Below are 5,254 nucleotides of genomic sequence, written 5' to 3' on the forward strand. Positions count from 1 at the left end.
TCCCCAAGTTCCAAAGAGTAAATTTAATCAGAGAAGTGAGAAAATGCAGAAAGGAAGGGAAACAGTCAAGCAAGACAAAATAATAATACTTTAGCCATTAAGCAGTGTCAAGGACCTTTAGTTTCTCCTCAAGGACTAAAGATAATATTCTGAGCCATGTCATTTGAGCCGTTTTGTAGATACTAAAAAGCCCTCAACAGGTGGAAGAAGTTAACTGTATTCTGCCCCTGCGTGTGTGCATCCTCAGTCACTTTAGTCATGTCCGACTCTTTGTGACCCCATGGACTGTAGTCTGCCAGGCTCCTTTGTCCATGGGATTTCCCAGGCAAGAATATTAGAGCAGACTGCCATGCCCTCCTCCAGAGAATCTTCCTGACCCAGGGATCGAACCCAGGTCTCCTGCCTCTTCTGCATCACAGGCAGTTTGTTTACCACTGGAGTCCCCAGGGAAGCCAGTATGCTGCCCCACAAGCACATAAACCCCAGACCAGTTGGAACCAGATGGTCACTCCTGATTACCTCACCAGCAACCAATCAGAAGAATGTCCATGAGCTGATCACCCCAAGTCCCTCCCCTTCCTTCACCCTGTCTTTAAAAACCTTTCCCTGAAAGACTTTGAGGAGTTGAGGGAGCCTTTTAAGCACCTGTTGCCCTGGACTCTTTGCTTTGTGCCCTGCAATAAACACAACACTTTCCTTCACCACAACCTGGTGTCTGTAGATTGGCTTTACTGTGTGCAGGCAGGTGGACCTAGATTTGGTGTGGTAACAATTTCACTACATTGCACTAGAATGGCTAAAAGTTGAAAAGATTAACAATGCTAAGTGTTGACAATAATGTGGAGCAGTGTGAATTCATACATTGCTGATGCAGCCACTTTGGAGAACTGTTGGGCAGTGTCTTATAAAGTTAAATATACAGTACTCTACAATCTAGGAATTATACCCCTAGGTATTTACCCAAGAGAAATTGAAACATACGTCCATACAAAGATTTGTAGAGTTCCATTCCAAAAATAAGAAACAACTCAAACATTCAACAGTAGATGAAAGGTTAAACAAACATGATATATCTGCTCAATGGAACACCTCTCATCATAAATAAGGAATGAGTTGGACTTTCTCTTCCAGCTATGATGGAGTAAATGGCAGTAGATAAATTTCCTTGCCTTAAACAATTAGAAAACAAATGAAGCAAAGGTTTTCAGACATTGGACAACAGGTAGAACAAGACTGAGACCCCTGAGAGAAGGAAAACTGTGAGAAAATAGAAAATATTTATTGGTTTCTGCCCCCAGTTCATGAAGTAGGGCCACTAAATACCTTGTAATTTCCTAAATGATAAGAGCACGAGGAGCATCTCTTGTTCTAATACTTAGTTTTTGATCCATCCCTGATACAGGGCTCCTAAGTCCTTGCAAATTCTTAAGTGATATGAGAACTAGGAGCAGTGAAGCCACTCTGGAGAACAGTGTGGAGGTTCCTTAAAATAAAACAGAGCTACCATAGATGACTAATAAGGACCTACTGTATAGCACAGGGAAGAGCAATCCTACTCCTGGGCATATACCCACAGAAAACCATAACAGGAAAAGATAACATGCATCCCATCGTTCACTGTAGCACTATTTACATTCCATCCAGGACATGGAAGCAACCTAAGTCTCCATCAACATATGAAAGGATAAAGAAGATGCAGAACATACATATAATGGAAAATTACTCAGCCATTAACAAAAAGAATGAAATAATGCCATTGGCAACAACATGGATTGACCTAGAGACTGTTATACTGAGTGAAGTAAGACAAATATCACATGATATCATTTATATGTGGAATCTTATAAAAGACTACAAAAGAACTTATCTAGAAAACAGAAGCAGAGTTACAGATATAGAAAATAAACTTATGGTTATGGGACAGGGGAGGGCGAGGGGTAGATTGGAAGATGGGGATTGACATGTACACACTGCTGGGTATGAGAGAGATACTAATAAGGACCGACTATATAGCACAGGGAACTCTACTCAATACTCTGTAATGATGTATACAGGGAAAGAAACTGAAAAAGAGAAGATAAGGGCTTCGCTGGTACCTACCTCATAGCATCATATGAGGATAAAATTAATGAAGTAAATCACTTAGAACAACACTTGGCATGAAGAACGTCCTACGTATGGGTTTAGGAAATAAACAAGCCAAACTGATGTTTTCAAAAATCAAATCATGGGACAGTGTGGAGAAAGAATGTTCCAGAAAAAGGGAATCAGAAGTGCAAAGGCTGTGATGTTAGGAATGCAATTTACATGTTCAATAAATCACACAAAGATGACAACAGTAAGTGAGATTAGGTCATCACAAGCACCTTGACTCCTACTTGGAGGGAGATAGGAGCCATTGAGGGATGTTAGAATGAGAGCGGACTTCACCAGTGGCACAGCAGTAAAGAATCGCCTGCAATGCAGGAGACACAGGAGGCCTGGGTTCAAACCCTGGGTTGGAAAGATCCCCTGGAGAAAGAAATGGTAACCCACTCCAGTATACTTGCCAGGAAAATCCCATGGACAGACGAGCCTGGTGGGTTATAGTCCATGGGGTCACAAAGAGTCGGACACGACTGAAGTGACTGAGCACAGCCTGAGTGTGAAAGCCATGCTCTGACTTTTAAAACACTAGCTCCATAAACCCCAACTGCTTGTTGAGAATACTCTGAACAAGGGCAACAGATAAAGCAAAGAGACCAGTAAGAGGTGAATAGTGATGACTTAGTCACAGATGGCCAAAAGAACCTACAGAGAACTGCGGTTACTTAAACATATGAAGCATGAAAATGTGATTGGTCTGTTAGATGTTTTCACACCTGCAAGGTCTCTGGAGGAATTCAATGATGTGTACCTGGTGACCCATCTCATGCGGGCAGATCTGAACAACATCGTGAAATGTCAGAAGCTTACAGATGACCACGTTCAGTTCCTTATCTACCAGATTCTCAGAGGTCTCAAGTATATACATTCAGCCGACATAATTCACAGGGACCTAAAACCTAGTAATCTAGCTGTGAATGAAGACTGTGAGCTGAAGATCTTGGATTTCGGACTGGCTCGACATACAGATGATGAAATGACAGGCTATGTGGCCACCAGGTGGTACAGGGCTCCTGAGATCATGCTGAACTGGATGCACTGCAACCAGACAGTTGATATTTGGTCAGTGGGATGCATAATGGCCGAGCTGTTGACTGGAAGAACGTTGTTTCCTGGTACAGACCATATTGATCGGTTGAAGCTCATTTTAAGACTCGTTGGAACCCCAGGGGCTGAGCTTTTGAAGAAAATCTCCTCAGAGTCTGCAAGAAACTGCATTCAGTCTTTGACCCAGATGCCGAAGATGAATTTTGCAAATGTATTTATTGGTGCCAATCCCTTGGCTGTCGACCTGCTGGAGAAGATGCTTGTATTGGACTCAGATAAGGGAATTACAGCAGCACAAGCCCTTGCACATGCCTACTTTGCCCAGTACCACGATCCTGATGACGAACCAGTGGCTGATCCTTGTGATCAGTCTTTTGAAAGCAGGGACCTCCTTATAGACGAAGGGAAAAGCCTGACCTATGATGACGTCGTCAGCGTTGTGCCGCCACCCCTTGACCAAGAAGAGATGGAGTCTTGAGTGTCTGGTTTCTATTCTGTTGACCCCACTTCACTGTGAGGGGAAGGCCTTTTCACGAGAACTCTCAAAATATCATTCAAGTGCCTCTTGTTGCAAAGATTTCCTCCATGGTGGAAGGGGTGTGTGTGTGTGTGTCTGACTTTGTGGGAGGGTAAAACATGATGAGCAAACTATCACAGTGACTCTACGTGGAGTGACGGATGCTCCGTGGCGGCCTCTGCTTGTTCTTGTTCGTGAGAGGCCACGAGGCAGGCGAGAGCTGCCACTTTGTATGGTTTGTTAAAAGCAAAGTAAGAAAATATTAAACATCCAAGACCCCAGTCATGCTTTTGCCATCTTGGCCTCTCCTGTGGCCCTGCCTTGATGCTGAGGGTTGGCTTTGACCACATCCCACAGTGGCTCAGAGAGAAGGCTCACACCTCCTGGCTGCTTCACACGGGGCACCATCCCTCATTCTGTGTCAGCCGGAAAGGACCAGCTGGCTTCTGTGCACTAGTCCGTGACTAACTTGATTAGTGTGGTTCTCAGAACTCAACTATGGCAAGCCACTCAAGGACTCTTGCCTAGAAAATCGCATGGACAGAGGAGCCTGGTGGGCCGCAGTCCATGGGGTCGCTACTGGTCGGACACGACTGAGCGACTTCACTTTCACTTTTCACTTTCACACATGGAGAAGGAAATGGCAACCCACTTCAGTGTTCTTGCCTGGAGAATCCCAGGGACGGCGGAGCCTGGGCAGCTGCCGTCTGTGGGGTCGCACAGAGTCGGACACGACTGAAGTGACTTAGCAGCAGTAGCAGTCACAGATGGCAGTGAGGGTGTTAAGAAGTGGTTGGAGATATTTTGAAGGGTTGTTGCTGTTCAGTCACTCAGTCATGTCCAACTCTTTGCAACCCCATGGACTGCAGCATGCCAGACTTACCTGTCCTTCACCATCTCCCGGAGCTTGCTCAACCTCATGTCCCCTGAGTTGGCGATGCCATCCAACTTGCCTGTCCTCTATCGTCCCCTTCTCCTCCTGCCTTCAATCTTGCCCAGCATCAGGGTCTTCTCTAACGAGTCAGCTCTTGGCATCAGGTGGCCAAAATACTGGAACTTCAGCTTCTGCATCAGTCCTTCCAATTAATATTCAGGATCAATTTCCTTTAGGATTGACTGGTTTGATTTCCTTGCAGTCCAAGAGACTCTTAAGAGTCTTCTCCAAAACCACAGTTCAAAAGCATCAATTCTTTGACACTTAGACTTCTTTATGGTCCAACTCTCACATCCATATGTGCCTACTCGGAAAACCATAGCTTTGACTATACAGACCTTTGTAGGCAAAGTGATGTCTCTGCTTTTTAATATGCTGACTAGGTTTGTTATAAGGCACAAGCATCTTTTCATTTCAAGGTTGCAGTTACCATCTGCAGCGATTTTGGAGCCCAAGAAAATAAAGCCTATCACTGTTTCCACTGTTTCTCCATCTATTTGCCATTAAGTGATGGGCTCAGATGTCATGATCTTCATTTTTTGAATGTTGAGTTTTAAGCCAGCTTTTTTACTCTCCTCTTTCACCTTCATCAAGAAGCTCTTTAATTCCTC

The 5,254-nt window shown here is 44.4% G+C and overlaps 1 pseudogene; it reads left to right on the forward strand.

The window, feature by feature from the left end:
* Positions 1-2,785: 2,785 nt before the first annotated feature.
* On the forward strand, positions 2,786-3,735 carry LOC129545108 (mitogen-activated protein kinase 14 pseudogene; annotated as a pseudogene).
* The last annotated feature ends 1,519 nt before the right edge of the window (positions 3,736-5,254 follow it).

The sequence above is a fragment of the Moschus berezovskii genome, chromosome 27, assembly GCF_049115385.1.
Source record: "Moschus berezovskii isolate FMDL1 chromosome 27, NW_MosBer_1.0, whole genome shotgun sequence".
Classification (NCBI taxonomy): Eukaryota; Metazoa; Chordata; class Mammalia; order Artiodactyla; family Moschidae; genus Moschus; species Moschus berezovskii.